This window comes from Etheostoma cragini, chromosome 10 (genome assembly GCF_013103735.1).
Source record: "Etheostoma cragini isolate CJK2018 chromosome 10, CSU_Ecrag_1.0, whole genome shotgun sequence".
Classification (NCBI taxonomy): Eukaryota; Metazoa; Chordata; class Actinopteri; order Perciformes; family Percidae; genus Etheostoma; species Etheostoma cragini.
The window spans coordinates 5,426,161-5,443,580 of NC_048416.1; positions in this window are offsets into that span (position 1 = coordinate 5,426,161).

Sequence of the window (17,420 nt, forward strand, 5' to 3'; positions counted from 1 at the left end):
AGTATTTGGAATCTGTCGGTCAAAATGACCGCTCAAGGCAATTCTAGTAGTTATGGAATCCCGGCACTTCTAGTGTTAAGGGTGTGCACACATATGCACCCAGGTTATTGTACATTTTTATTTATTTTACCCCCTCAACGATTTCAGTTTGTTTTTCAATTGACTTGTTCACGTTATAGGTCACATTAAAGGCATTTTAACAGGGACTTTTTATATTCACTGTATTAACACACAGACACAGACACAGAAAGACATACACTCAGTGACAGACAGCCAGGTACCCAGACACACATAAACAGACAAAGACAGACAGAAACACACACACACACACAAACTTACACACACATCCCCTGTGGCTCTTTGGTGTCCCCCAGGGCAATATGGATGGTAAGGTGCTCTATGAGAGAGATGACAGTTGATGCTAAGATTTAAAAGTGCTTTTAGTAAGCAATAATACTGTTAATAAAACTCTATAGCTAACTTTTCAGACCAAGCAGAAGTTCACAAGATTACCACTTAGCTATCGTTAGTAGTCCTCTTAAATCTTCCTATTACCAATGAACTTAATCTTTAAAATGCTTAGGTAACTGACATTGTGGTTTAGGTTTGTTCTTTGTTAAATACAATGTGCACAATTAACATTTGTCGACCAGGCATGTTGCTAGTTAATGGTCACGTTTCACCAGCCACTCAATTGTTTTAATAAATCAATTGCGTAATAACATTACATGCTCTAACACTATACAGTAAATGTGCTTCATCTTATTTTTTCAGTTGCATTCAAGAATACCTGTATTCATAAGTAAATATTTTAAATAGCTGCTCTGCCTCACAGCCAGACTTCCTGTTTCCCTTTTACTGAGTTTTTTTTCTCCCCAAACTCCCAGTTTGTCACTGGATCGAGACTGCCTTGTATAATTGGTTGGTAAGTATAGTGATACTACAACTACAATTGATAAGGCATCACATAACTTGACTGTGGATAACTATTTAGCATCTGTAAACCTTTAAGTTTTGAGAAAAAAGCCACACATGCAGACTCTCCCACAGACCCACAGACACACACACACACACGGATTGCAAATCAATGTATTTGAAATTCCTGTTTTGACAGTTTTACAGTTAGGATAGCTTTAGCTAGATTTTTAAAACAATTTCTTTTGTTTCTGCATTTTTATCTATTTTTCTCATCGCATTTGTAAGTGTTCCATATTATTATATATTATTATTACATTATTATATTATTCATAATTTCAGTTATAAAATGTATTCAGATGTCACAATATTCACATTGTTTTGCATCAGTCAACTTGCCAAGCCAAAAACTCAGTTTAGTGTCAGCTTTTCAAAACGAACCTGTAAATACTCCACAATTTATTCACACAATATGATCTTATGGTGTAGAGGAGAAAATGTGTGCCCTGTACATGTGAAAGCGGGGTTCAACGCCCACCCTTTACTTCTCTTTTTTATTCTTTCTCTCATTTCTTTTTCTCATTTTTAATTACACACACACACACATCTTCCAGGCGCTGTCTCTCTTCAGTCCCTATACCTATCACGTCCACATACCACTTCTAAATATGGCTAATTGGCTCGTTGAGCCTCTGTCTCTGCCTTTTCCACGAGGTGACAGTTTGTGAAATATGAATAAAACCTTATATTATTATGTGTGGGAGCTTAGGAACTTTTAGGGGTAGCTTCAGCACGCCATAGCTTATAGCCTATGCTAGCCTACTACTTATAGCCTAACTTTTAAAATTGGATAAAAATGGTAAAGTAGAGGAAACCATGTAAGCCAATAAATCCAAATTGTATTAATATTTGTTTCTCTTTGTTGAGTAGTAGCCTACATGTCTGCACACATCACGTTGATTTTACGTCTCCTAGGTTTTCTTTGTTTATAGAACTTTTAAGAAAACCACATTGTTTCATACATTTTTACTGCGCCCCTTAAGTTCTTAAGGAGCAATAGCGCCAGATCATCAAAGCATCACATACCACTCCGATCAATACGTTTTGACACAAGACTTCCGAGAGAAAGATAGGTGCCTGTTTTGTCTTGTCAAAATTAGCTAATAGCATTCAAATCCATACCTTATTTTTCAGACAATTTAATCAAATACCTATAGACAGTTAATAATAATATTTATTTGCATCTTGTGTTAAGCTTTTAATGAAAATATCCCACAAGCATTTAGGCTATACTTCTTCCATCTAGCCTTGACAAATGTTTGTTATAGCCTCATGACTTAACAAGACTGGAGATAAAGGTTGCTTAGCTAACAAGTGAGTCTTATAGCCTCAACAAAAGTAGTAAGAGAATTACTATCTGCGGGGAGGAATTTAAACCGGTGTGGGTCACAGCTAATAACCTGGTCGCCACAGGAAGGGAAGGTGGCGGGAAGTTCAAAGCTGATGAGGCGTCTTATTGTGTCACTGTATGTAAAACACTCACTGCTGTGTGCTGCCGTCTTGTTCATTCAAAGTAATTTATTTCAGAATGGCTTTGAAAATAGTTATAATGAGCCGGCCAGAGACACCGTATTCAAGGCCACCACCGATTCACAATACGGCTGTCGATTTAAAAACAGAAAAAAAGAAGTGGAAGTATCACACTAGTGGAAGCTGTGCAGGCGGAAGGGCTAATGGCCCTTCATGGCGAGGTGGTGGAGGTCAGTTAATAGACATCATTTTCATATTACACACACACACACACACACACACACACCTGTAGCATTAACATCAACACATTGTCCGTGTTTTCAGGTCTTTTCAGGTGGGAAAAGAGGCTGTTCCCTTGACAACGCTGTCATTGGAGAAGGTAGGCTATAGACTAATACCATTAACGACGATATGCTACTCTTTGGCCAGATGAGCTTCAGATTTAGAACCATGGACAGCTCCAGAAAGAGAACAACACAAAGAGAGATGAAGAGTGTATGTAGACTAGGTACTTTATTCAAAATAGATGAAAATGAATACCACTAGGCTACTTCAAATGCGACCTTGGGCCAAAGGCTACTAATGTCTCATAGTGTGTAATGATCTATGTCTGTGACAGTATATTAGGGTCTGAGACTCGGCTGGTCTTTGATAATCACAATGCTGTGTTCATTTGAAAAAAATGTATTTAAAGGGAATATAATGGTGTATGGGAGCATGCATATGATACAATTTGTTATATTTATTTATAGGCAAACCATTAGGTTGATATTGAACTGTGCACGGAGGCAGCCATGTTGTCTGACTTGGATGTTGGGCAGCAGGCCAGGCTGACCCATTTAAAATGCAGCACAGCGCCATATGGGTACCGCCTGAAGTCCACCAATAACAAGGCCCTACAGATAGGCTACAGTGGTTTTTTACAATGTTGATTTAAATTTGCAAAAGACACACACACTTACAGTATGTATGACAAATTTAAATGTCAAGTATTCAACACATTTTAGAGACCAAACATTTTAGAGACCAAACAACTAACTGATTAGTCATGAAAACAACCAACAGATTAATCAACAAGAAAACGTTAGTTGCAGCCTTAAAAGTAGGGTTGGTAACATTTTCCAATATACACTTCTTTATATATATATTGAATTGGTCTTTAAACCCAACAGCTATAAATAACTTATGGGCTCTGAAAAAGGAGTGAAAAAGATCCATCATCTGTAGCTGGTGTAATCCTGTAACAACCCCAACCAATCAAACCAAAACAACCCGTTTGGTTTGTTTTAAGAACAAATGAAATGCCTCCTTGCCCTGCTGCACATGTTCTACCCCTCCCGTGTAAGAGCCCAAGCTCAGTGGCCGTCAATGCCACCAGAGGTACGGCAAGTCTGAAGAATAGATGAGAAAACTCAGAACAAGTTCCGCTCTCTCACTTACTCACAACCGCCTTCCCTGCTAAAAGGAAAAGAAAAGAGACTGAAGCAGCAAAAGTGGAGACTAAAAGGATACAGGCAGTACAAACTAGAGTAAACATTGGCATAGCTTTTCAGCGAGGGCGACAGGGAGCTGCAAGGCGTTGAAGATTATTGTGGTTCTGGTGCCGGTTGGGGCCTGGCACCAGTGGCCGGATCAACTCAAGATGTCTCTGACTGCACCTTTAACCCGGTTGTGTCAATGGTAGGCCAGAAATACTACATAGTAGTTTTCTAGTTGAAGTCAGTCATCTTTACTGACAATATTGCAAGGAGTTACAACTTATGCAAAAGGACTCAGTTCCCTTCAAGACAGATTTTCTCATCCTACCGGCAACAGTCTTTCCAGGTATCTGAGGTCCCAACTGATATAAAACCTTACTCTTTATTTTCCTTCGCCAGCTCTCCTGCCCACGCCTGGTGATGCTGTTGTCTTCTTGGATGTTGTCCAGGAATCTTGGTTCATCACATGATTGTTATAGCAAGGCCGCGCAATGCCATGAAATAAACACCGGCTCTCTCCGCTCCCAGGCAAAAAAGGCGGTTTTGTTACTATTTGGGATACTTTAGGGTTTAGTTCTGTTTAACAAATGTACACACTGCTACACTTTGTTTATTGACTGTTCATATTACTAGATTACTAGTTTAAAACGTAAAAAAAACACATTAGATATGTAAATAAAGATAGCAGCAAAATTGTTTGGATTCAGCAGATTAAACCAACTGAGCTGTACAACAGACATGTGCTTAAAAAGGCAGTATCCATCATGTCTGATAGTTCTCACCCCCTGCATGCAGAATTGAAGAAGCTGGACTCTGGTTCAGTCAGCCACCAAAACAAATAAATTCTCCTTCGTACCCTCTGCCATCTCTCTGCTTAACTTTGTAAAGAACAGGTCACATCTGCACATAAGGCACACTTAAACTTAAACTTATAGAGGTCTTGAACTTGACTTGAATCTTTCTCCTTACTTATTGCAAAACCTATGTTGCGCACAGCTCCACTGTAGTCTCTGCTGTTCTTGGTCATGAGAATCTTTTATAAAGTTTTAATATATAAATATTTAAATATTTTAGTTGTAACTCTTTTCAGTGTTGTATCTCTTTTCAGTGCAGGCAAGCTTTATTTAAATAAAATAAAAGGTGTATTGACAAAGTTTTCAATCAATCGTTTTATGAGTACATAACATATGTATACTACTGTAGACGTTTGGTATTATTTTGAGCATTATTAGTGGGGTAATTTACGAGACACACAGTTGGTTCCATTAGCGTATTAGGTTCCAACTAAGCTAAACAGCTGATAAAGCTAACTCGCCCACTGTTAGACCCAGGTGAAAAAAGCTTCTGGGGGGTGGTTTGGCTCGAGGTTGTGTCGCAATGGACCCTAGGGTGAAATTTAAACTTGGCTGCTGAGGATCTGCAGGTGTCACTTCCACCCCTGCCAGATCAGGGAGGAGCGTACGACCCTTCACAAGTCACCCAGCCCTAAAGGTGCCAAGCGTTGTTGGGTGGCGTTACTTCTTGTTGACGTTCAAAGTATTTTCAAACAAAACAAGACCAGTTTGCCCCCCCCCCCCTGCTCTTTTGGTTCCTGCTGCTGATGATATAATATCATCATGGTCCCAAATAACGTGGCTATTTATACTTTGTTCAAAAAGTATTATCCTTGTACATTTAAACACTAAGTTACGTTTTGACCGGTGCAAGCCAAACCGGTTTAGCATACACTCCGGTTAGCTGACCGTCATGGACCGATGCTTCTGTCTATGGCTAATTAGCTAGCATGCTAATAATGCTCACATGTAAAATTAACATTTTAGAATTGCATTTCCTGAAAGAACTGGAGTGTTGACTTCTTAAGAGGATCCGTTAATACAATTCAACCCACAGCAAGCCATATTATGTGTTGTATATTTGCTTGAAAACCGGGAGGTCCAATTAAGTGAGTTGGATTAGGTTTAGCTGAACTGACATGGACACCAAGCCGAGCTGCAGCTTGGTCTCAGTACAGCCGCCTATCAATTTATGCAGTACTTTAAGCCTTAATGTATCGTAATCTGATGAGTTATAAAAACAATACACCTCCCCGCAGAATTGTCATGAAGGTTAAATTTAGCTATAGAGACCAAAACCGGTTTTGTACCACGTTGTAAAGATTTAGCACCAATGTAAAGTTGGGCAATTTGATATAGTGGTATATGGAAAATGACTCACTTCTGAAGTCAGCCTCAAGCCGCCACTCGATAGACTGCAGTTTTGGTGGCCTCTTGCTCCCAGGGCTAACTTCTGTGAAATATATTGTGTTTCCTGCAACTGCTTCACAATAAAAGCAACCTTGTATTTTGCCAGTGGAACCTTTTTTAATGCGAAGCAGTAGGAAATGTTCAATTTGAATGTGCCCTCCAACTTGACGCTCCCAAAATAATTTGGGGTGTTATTTTGTGGCTCTGGAGCTTCCACACGCAAACAAACTTGTTTTGAGTGAGATATGGTTTCTGATTGGCCTCTGTCTTCAGTCTCATTGGTAAGTTGTTCAAAATCTGCACGTCTTTCTACGTCCCGCATTCTCAAAGGCAAAACACTGCTACAACACCCGCTAGTTCACCATAATCTCTAAAAGAACTACTTACATGTCCCCGTTCTGCAGGTATTCCACAAGTGGCCCTCGTCTAGAAGAAGCCTCCCAGCTAATCATGCCTCCTACTGTAAGGTGACCAGATTTCTCAGACAAAATCCGGGGACAATTTCAGCTCAGAAGCGTATAAACCTCCAAAACACGTCATGTTTTTACTTTTGTAAAACTTAAATCTGGGACACCAGACCTAGACCTGATCTCATTAGGGGCTGAGTCCCCCCAAGGTCTGATCCTAGACCCCCCCTGCTGCTACTTCATACTCCACTCCACTACACCTCAGAGGGGAATGTTTCAAGATAGAAAGTCCTAATATTTCAAGATAAAAAATACTAATACTTCAAGATAAAAAGTCCTAATATTTCAAAATAGAAAGTCCTAATAGTCCTAATATTTCAACATAGAAAGTCTCAATATTTCATAATGTTGTCATGTTTACTGAACTACTGACAGCTTTTGCTTTATTGCTCAAGGCTTGTTTCTGCAACAGCTCCTTGATAATCAGATACAAAAAAAACTATTGAGGACATATTTTCCTTTGACATTGATGCAGTATTAAACGAGATTGCTGCAATCGCTAGCAGAGAAACAAGCTGCAGCGTGAGTTAATAGGATAATTGTACAGCTTGTATTTAGGTTCATAAAGTGCTCGTTTTGCTGCTAACAGACTCAGATTAATATTCTAAGTGTCTGACAACATTATGGAAAGGATTTCTAAGATTTCTGTTGAAGATTAAGATCCTTTTTAAAACTTAAAAGTCCGCGAAATTGCGTTCACTACACCCACCAGACTGCATGTAAATAATCAGTGATTTTAGCATCGTAACACACGGCTTCTAAAACATCTCTGAGCACCGCTGGCTCTGGCTGCCTTCAGCCTGCGGGTGTTGGGTGTCCGACCATCGGCTACGTTTGGTCAGTATTTTCTTTCTTTCATTCCAATTTCGGGTCTGTCAGTCACAGTGAAAACCGGGGACATTTCCGGGGACAGATCCTGCCGGGGACAGGTCGCCAAAATCCCCGGAAACCGGGGACGTCTGGTCACCCTATCCTACTGACCAAAGCTGGAGAAAGAGTTATCCAGCTGATGTGTAGCTATTGTGCATGTGTGACTCCCAACAAAGATTGTATAGATATAAGCTTTCTCACTCTGTAGCTGAAACAGACACCCAAACAGACAGGGTGAAAACAGGATCTGCACCTATGTGAAGTACAATAAAAATATGGCGTATTATATATATTATATATATATTGGATATTAAATCATTACCTATTCTGGTCCAACCTCACAATACATTTCTGAAACTGAAAATGAGCATAATATGGGCGCTTTAATTTAAAAAATGTGGTATGCATCAGATGTGTCTAGACACTGACTACAGACTGTAGACAATATTATCTAATGAGTCATTGTTTTACCCCACCAAAACTGATTTATAAAGAAGGAAATACATTTGCTGATTGATGGCCAAGTTTTATAGAACCTTTGACAATTGTGAAAAATAAAATGTTTGGTTGACTTACATTGTTCAAAACCATTTGCTGCCAGTGTCATACCCCGTGCCAGTTGTAAATTTTGAAACACATTTGAAAGCCAAACTTTCTATTTGAAAAAGCTTGATATTCCAACCCATTTTGGACTTTTTTACTGCACTGATGTACAATAATGCTACCTACATTACAAGACAGGGCAATTTACAGCCACTAGGTTTCTTATTTTCTACTGTTTGCTCCTGAGCTGAGGTCAGCGTGCATCATGCACTGAACCTTTGGAACAGAGGAGATGATTTGTTGTCGACATTCTAGGTTATTACTACTAGGCCAAGTTATGTGATGAAGGGGAGGAAGGAGTGTCGGGAAAAAGAGTGGAGGAGGGACTGAGAGGGAGAGCAAGGGTAATAAAAAGGAGGAAACAGAGTGTATGAAATTGGACTCAAAGCTTTACAAGCCCCCCGAGAGAGAAAAGGGAAGAGACAGCAAGCTAGAGAGAAAAGGAGGGCTTATAGCATCAGATTAGGTATACTGAAAGAAACCCCTGTTAAAAGAAGAATAAAACCTATTGCCTGAGCGGGTTACACATCTTTCCAACTTATGTAACAATTTAGAAAAATGGTTTTGTGCACCACAGTGTCCTCATAGGATAACATATTCTTCTGTACTGCTTCCATGAAGAATGTGAACTTAAAGGGACAAATTGCCACTTTTAATGTGGATTTCCAATCAGTGTTGATGCTAAATGTAGTCAATTAAAGCAATACATCTCTCAGTGCACACTATGTTGACAGAGAAATCTAAATTCTCAGCTACAAAATCTGTTGTTCTTTCTCCATGGGCAGTTTTTGTTGGCTACTGTCTCTGATGCCAACCCTGAGAGAGCCCTCTGTGCCTTAACTATGCATCAAATTTCAGGGATTTTGTTATAAATGTAAATGTGCTGTATTTATATAGCGCTTTTCTAGTCTTAACGACTACTCAAAGTTCTTTTACATCATACATTCACCATTCACACCATTCATCATTCACACCCATTCATACACTGTGGCCGAGGCTGCCGTACAAGGTGCCACCTGCTCATCAGATATACACTCACACACATTCTCACTCCGATGCGCGGCATCGGGGGGAACTAGGGGTTCATTGTCTTGCCCAAGGACACTTTAACATGTGACTGCAGGGCCAGGGATTGAACCTTCCGATTGGCAGGCAACCGCTCTACCACTGAGCCACAGCCGCCCCAATTATACAAATCCTATAATAGTTTAGAAGCACCATTTTTTATTTCACAGGTTTTAAACATTGCCCGTCAATAAACAGAGATGTGTAATGAATAAATGCCTTTTATTTGACATTAAAGAGACAAATTCATGTACATTATCCAAAGAGCACTTTTGCTGTTAATGGATCTCTCACCTATTTGCTATAACAGTCTAATTTAAAAATGGGGGCCATTAAAATAAGAACAATACTTTTTAGATTTAAAGGAAGTAAGAATACCCTTGCTTTTACTGGTATTATAAACATTCATAGAATGAATGCATAAATCCATGTACTGTTATGAGCCGCTTTGATTTCATTAATGCCAGATTTGGTCTTGTGCTGATGCTGAAGTGGGCACAGCTGAGGCTTTTACAGGACTCATTAGCACCTAATCAGATTTTTATGACTCTGTTTTACTACTGCAGTTCCATTCAGTATAGCCTTATATGCAAAGCAGACAAAAGCTATCCAGTTCTCATCAACGCAGCTTAGATTCATTCTGTAAACACACATTAAGATTTGTAGATACTGCAGATTCACAATCCAAGCTATATAAAGATACTTTTGGTTTATTGCTACTCAACAACAACTATGTATTTGGACAACAAATGTGAAGCTTATATGAAAAAAACACTGTATAGAATAAGATTTTCCTTTATTTTAAAGCATAATAATGGCAGGTCAGAGAGCTGTGTGGCATTGGTCATTTTCATAATATTGGAAACATGGTTATCCATACTGGACTTTTGAGCCAAGCTAAAAGTCAAACTTGTTTGCAGCAAAGCTAGTTTTACTGATCTACAGTTTTTTAAAGCTACTTAAAGACCTAAAAGCCAATAAATATGTTGCACACACTTTGTTGTGAGCGGTTTTTATTGCTCCAGAAATGACACTGACTCAACTACATTTCAAACAATCACTATATTACCAACCTTCATAAAACAACAACATTTTGCCTGCAAAGCATCTCCTTCAATTATGCATGGCCCCCTGAGGAAAAATGATTTAAAATTTTAACAAACGATATGTGAGAATGAACTTAAAAGAGGAAAAGGAGTCTTCTTCTTCTTCTGGTTTTTCTCCTCAATCCATTATTCAAACATAAGGTGTATTATATGACGTTAAGAGGGAAATTATTGTGTAATATTTGTTACGCTAAGGAACAGACAGACTCAAACGCATGGCTCACAATAAAATAAAAGGGATTTATTTGAGCTGAGGAGAGAGGAAGCAGACGCCAGGGATAGGGATGCAGAGACGGGGAAGCTTGATGCTCGGGGGAAGCGTGGGAGAGCCAGGAGCGAGGAGTTGAGGGAAAGACACTGGGGCTGGAAGCTGAGAGGGAGACTGGTTGAAGCAGGGCGCCGTGGGAGGGGGACAGAGAGGAAAAGTCAGCTGACCGGAGACAGAAAACAGGGACTAGAGGTTATGACTGCGGGGGGGCAAAAGAGGTAAGTCAAACATAAAACACAGAGACAAGGAGACTCAAGAAATCAGGTTTAGCTTGTGAGAGTTTTGCCAAGGTGACTGGAGCAACAATCAAGCAAAGACTGGTAGAAGAGTTAAGGTACATACAGTGTACTGTAGTTGATTGCTGATGGCAGGCAGGTGTGAGGGGCGGGAACAGGTGATTAGAGATGAGACACAGGTGTGTGTAGTGAGCTGAGTTCAGCAGGAGGGAGAGTCAGGGAAACAAAACACACAAGGGACAAAACAGGGCAGGTCGACCGAAAACTTAGAAAAATAAAAAAACAAAAACTGTACTCACGGCCAGCCGGAGCCCAACCATAACAGTACCCCTTCCTCAACAGACACCCCCAGTCGGACCGCCAGGCTTGTCAGGGTGGGCCCTGTAAAAGTCATCTAGTAGAGTTTTGTCCAGGATTTGACTGGCAGGAATCCAAGACAGTTTCTCCGGCCTGTAACCGGCCCAGTCCACTAGGTTCCGGTATCTGAAACCTCTATGTTGCACATCCAGGAGGCGGTGTACCGTGTACGTGGACAGGGGGGTCCAGCCACGACGGTGCTCAGGTTCCATCTATCCATCTATCCATCTTCGTCCACTTTTCTGGTATCGGGTTGCGGGGGGGGAAGCTCCAGCAAGGGACACCAAACTTCCCCTTCCCCCAGCTGGACGTGCTTGGAACACCTCCCTAGGGAGGCGCCCAGGAGGCATTCTTACCAGATGCCCAAACTACCTCATCTGACTCATTTTGACGCAAAGGAGCAGCAGCGCTACTCTGAACTTGTCACAAATGACTGAGCTTCTCACCTTACCTCTAAGGGAGACGCCAGCCACCCTCCTAATGAAACCCATTTCGGCTGCTTTAACCCTGGATCTCGTTCTTTCGGTCATGACAAAAGGTGAGGGTGTGAATGACAACTGACCGGTAGTTCGAGAGCTTTTCCTTCTGGCTCAGCTTTCTTTTTGTCACAATGGTGCAATAAACTGAATGTAATACTGCACCCGCTGCACCAATTCTCCAATCCATCTCCTGCTCCATTGTCCCCTTACTCGCAAACAAGACCCCAAGGTATTTAAACTCCTTCACTTGGGGTAAGGACTCATTACCTACCTGAAGAAGGCACTCCATTGGTTTCCTGCTGAGAACCATGGCTTCAGATTTAGAGGTGCTGATCCTCATCCCAGCTGCTTCAGACTCGGCTGCAAACCTATCCAGTGAGTGCTGAGGTCACAGATGATGCCATCACGACCACATCATCCGCAAAAAGCAGCGATGGAGATCCCCAGCCCACCGAACTGCAACCTCTCCATACCCCGACTACGCCTTCGGTCCATAAATACTACAAACAGGTATTTTGACAAAGTGCATCCCTGGCGGAGGCCAACCCTCACCTGAAACGAGTCCAACTTACTGCTGAGAACACAGAAACAGCTCTTTGGTCACACAGACATTGGATTGCCCTGAGAAGGATTGGATTGTCTCATACTCCCGCAGCACCTCCCACAGCATCTCCCGGGGACCTGGTCTTAAGCCTTCTCCAGATCCACAAAAGACTCCTTCCGTCAGACGGCTTCCTTAACCACTGGTGTCCACCGTTGACCCAACTCACCACCAGATGGTGATTAGTTGACAGCTCCCCCCCTATCTTCACCCAAGTGTCCAAAACAAGCAGCCTCAGATAAGATGAAACAATTATATAATCAAACATTGACCTACGGCCTAGGGTGCTCTGGTACCAAGTACACTTATGTGCATAGGGGTATGCTTGAAAATGGTGTTTGTTATAGGCAATCCATGACTAGCACAGAAGTCAAACAACAAACAACCACTCTGTTTTAGATCAGGGAGGCCAGCCTCCCAATCACGCCTCTCCATGTATATATATACATCATTGCCCACGTGTGAGTTAAAGTCCCCCAGCAGAACTATGGAGTCCCCTACTGTAGTCCCATACAGGACTCCATTCAAGGTCTCCAAGAACGCCAAATACTCCAAGCTCTTGTTTGGTGCATATGCAGAAACAACAGTCAGAGTTCCCCCCCCCCCCATCACCCGCAGGTGTAGAGAGGCAACCCTCTCGTCCACCGCGGTAAACTTCAATGCAGCGACGATCAGCCGGAGGCTTGTTAGTATTCCCACACCTGCCCAGCGCCTCACACCCTGTGCAACTCCGGATTAGAACAGAGTCCAACCCCTATCCAGGATTATATGGTTCCAGAACCGAGACGTAGAGGTAAGCCCCACCAGATCTAACTGTTAACGCTCCACCTCCCGCACAATTCCGGCTCCTTCCCCCACAGAGAGATGACATTCCACGTCCCCAGAGCCAGCCTCTGCAGCCCGGGTCTGGTCGTCGAGGCCCCTGACCTTCAATGCCACCCATGTAGCAGCGCACCCGCCCAAGCGGTTTTTCTCACAGGTGGAGGACCCATGGGATGGAGCCCATGGGTGCTTACGTTCCTCTGGGGTTAAACGTGCGCAGCACAATTGCATGGCTTCCGGAGGAGAGAGGGAGGGGGGTGCCGGAGGGACAATAGGACGTGGCTAGGATGGTGAGGAAGCAGAGACCCGAGATGTAAGAAGGCAGGACCTCCATCATGGAGCAAAGCAGGAAGGAAAGTGAAGGAAAACAAAATACTGCAGGGACAAAACAGGGCAGGCCGACAAAAACTCAGAAAAATGGAAAACAAAACAAAACTCACGGACAGCTGGACCCCAACCACAACAATATTTTACTTATTCATGAAATTAAAACAGAGGGATGCCTCACATCACATAGAAAAGTTTAGCTATCATTGTCAAGAACTACCAGTGATTTAGACAGTCTCAAAACAATTGTCTTCAGTCACTGGATCAAGCATCAGGTGCTGTAGGGACAAAATGATACAGAATTATTTTAGGGTCATCTCTGTTCTCCTTCAAAACAACTTCCTTGACAGATTTTAGGCTCAAGACGAAGTCATCAGAGTTCAAAGTTTTGGACCCGATCCAAAACACGGCCATGGAAAACCTGTCCAAATCTAACATGCAAAATTTAAAATAGATTTAAATATACAGTATACATTGTTAGTTTGATACTACTCTTAAAACTGTATCCGGTGTGAAAAATTACCAGCCTAAGATAAGTCACAAACATCAGGATGAACCACCTGTAAACATTACTGTAGCTGAAATACATGGAAGCTTTACTAGTAGAATAAATGACGTTTCATATGACCTTTTAATTAATTGAACACTAACACTTTATTATTGCTATTAAATTACAAACAATTAACATGTCAGGGTTAATTATCCTCCCAATTATTTAAATGTTTTAAACCTTGTACAGTGATTGATGCGTATATGACCCATACCAACATTAAGACATGCAGGAAAGTTAGTAAAGAGCCATTCTTTTAATTAACAATTATTTTTTGAACTGCAGCCCAAAAGCAGGAGTAAGTGTCATTCTATTGAGTGAATGAGCTGATTTCTGTGCTACTTGCGCACAAAACCAGGCCACGTGCCAAGAAGTGTAATGAAGATATGGTGCCATCTGTTCTATATGTTGCTCGCATGGAGCTTCAAAGTACAGTAGCTGGCTCAGGGCCCAGCGTAGTCAGAGCACTGTAATATTCCAGAAGACAGCAACAGAGAAATGTCCCAAATGAATGTCAAATGCAAAAATCACATTTTTTTTTTTTTTAATTAGCAGGATGGAATTTTCACAACTTGATTTATTAGGGGCTAAAAGGTAATGCATATATATGATTTGTTGTACACTCCATATGCTCCCAGTCAAGCAGGCACGTGCATTAGAGTCCGGATCGGTCTGCATTTTTCTGTCTGAGCCCGGCTCACGTCCGACCTGAGCCCAACAGGAATTAAGATCTTTATGTCCGAGTCTGACAGTTAAAATCTAACTTTTTTCTCATACTAATGACACATGTATGCTCGTTTGCGTGAAAAGCCCACTTTTATTAAGCAACTATAGGAAGGCATTCGGAGAGGACAACAGATTAGCAGGCACAGGGCAACAAGCGCACGTTAATAAGCTATTTAATTTAAAATGTTCAATGTGTTAATATTTCCTGCTTGCTTTGTTTCCAACCGTGGTGAGAAAACCAGGGCAGAATTTTTACCTCCAGGTTGATGTTATGAACTGAATAACGTTGGGGCTAAAATCTCGTTTCTGGTCAGAAAATGAATGAACTTGGCTTTCAGTCTGGGGTTTATTTCGGACACCGCACACACTGTGTACCAAACTTAAGCTTATTTCACCAACTCTGGTCCGGTTGCATCTACACGTCCGCTTCCTCCATCTCTCTTCTGCCCTCTTTGCACACACAAAGACCAACACGCACTGAGCTCTCTTAAAGATGCCGCAGCACCATTTTACAACAAATGCCTTTTCATGCTGATGTGACCGAGTCCGACCTGAACCCCAACATCATTTCTAAATATCTGTCTGAACTTGGCCCTGCCCGTCGGGAACCGTCAGCCTCTAACACATAGACATCAAAAGGGTTTGAGCACCTGCCCTTTTTCTTTCTCGAGAGAAAGTGCCCTTTTTTCTGGAAACATGTTTTTTTTCTTAATAAACACAGCCTGTTTATATTCCTGTTTGCACATAGCTTCCCTGTCAAACAAATCTTTTTCTTGAATCTTAAAAAAAAATCTACTCTCTCTCTCTCTCTCTCTCTCTCTCTCTCTCTCTCTCTCTTCCTCACAGCTCCTACCCCAGAGTTATTCTTGGCTTGTTTGGAGGTGAGTGGCGATGGACAAAATACAATACTTGCTGACATTCACCGTAAGAGTATTGTCTCATACCCTATGCTTCCGTGTCATAAACTCTAGTTTCCTGCACCAGCAAAAACATACTCAACTCAGCTTTGTTGTTTTATTTAGCGGCTAATTGCCTGGATTTTATTCAAACTACACTAGTTATGTCCTCTTCTATTACAGCAACTGCCTCGCTTAGCTCACAATAGTTAAAATGCTTTTGCTTATCCTTAGCCATGCATGTCATCCTTCCACCGCTGGTTGTCAGGGTGGTGCCCAGCTAATTATGCGGGCTACATAGATAACTGCAGGGCATTCTGGGGAACGCCTGGTCTAATTAGGAGAGATGGCATTCATCCCACTTTGGACGAAGCCGTATCACATCAATAAATCTGACCCAGTCTGTTATCGTTCATACCATGACAACCCATGATTGATATCAGTATTCAGAGGTGCAGTGCTATGCGCTTCCATTGGAGAAGTCGCCCCCTCATCATCCCATTACCACAGTGTCTGTGTTAGATCAGTTAAATCAAAGGTGTACAAAAAGGGGGGGTTGCAGCCTTCTTTGATTCATGCCTGTTAATTAATCCTAAATCTAACTAAATTATAACTTATTTGAAAGCCTTGCTCTTAATCTTCTACATCCATAATGGAAAAACGTTACAGCCAATTATATTTGTTGTTATTTACCAAGCTCCAAGACCATATTCTGAATTTTTATCTGAATTCTTAGATTTTTTATCAGGTGTAGTCCTTAAATCAGAAAAAGTACTTATCAAAGGTGATTTTAATATTCATGTGGACGTTGGCAACGGTAGCCTTGGTATTGCTTTCAACTCACTACCAGATTCAAATGGTTTCAGTCAAAGTGGGCATAAGGCAACGCACTGTTTTATCCACACCCTTGACCTGACATATGGCATTGAAATTGAAGATTTAATAGTATTTCCGCAGGATTCTTTATTATCGGACCATTCTCTAATAACTTTTGAATTCTTACTACCCAACTACACAAAATTAGATAAAAGCTTCTACACTAGAGGACTATCAAAATAGATTGGCAAGACAGTCTGAAAACATATAGGAAGGGCCTCAGAAATGCCAGATCAGACCATTATTTATCACATAGATAAAAATAAGAACAAACCAAGGTTTCTTTTCAGCACTGCAGCCAGGCTGACAGTCACAGGTCTATTGAGCCATCTGTTATTAAAGCTCTGAGTAGTGATGACTTTGTGAGCTTCTTTAATGATAAAATTGTAACTGGGCGCCCAAATATCTCAGTTGGTAGAGAGGTAATCCATAAATAAAGGTTCACTCCTGGACGCAGCGGGGCCAGGTTTGACTCCGACCTGCAGCCCTTTGCAGCATGTCATTCCCCTCTCTCCTTTCATGTCTTCAGCTGTCTTGTCAAATAAAGGCCCAAAAAAATCTTAAACAAACTAAATAAATTAGAACCTTTAACGGTTCACCTTTAAAAGCAGGACCACAAGAAATAAAGACAATACCTGACATATACTTAGACTGCTTTTATCCTAAAGAAAATCAACAATTATTGTCAAATGTCTCTTCAGCTAAGCCGTCAACCTTGGGCTTTCAGTCGGACCCGGACACAGAACAACACAGGAACACAAAAGAGAGTGACATAAAAAGGTTTAATCCAAAAAACACACAATAACCAAGGAACAGGCGACGGTAAAGGTGTAGGTGGGAATCCAATCCGGGGAAGCTGCACACAGTAGTGACGGAACACAGTATCTGAGACGGAACAAAGAAACAAAGTTTAGTCAGCTAGCAAAGTTTAGAGAGCAACGATTACTATGTGACTGGCCTAGTTACCACTTGGGAGTGTGTAATAAACTGGCGCTGAGGTGGTGG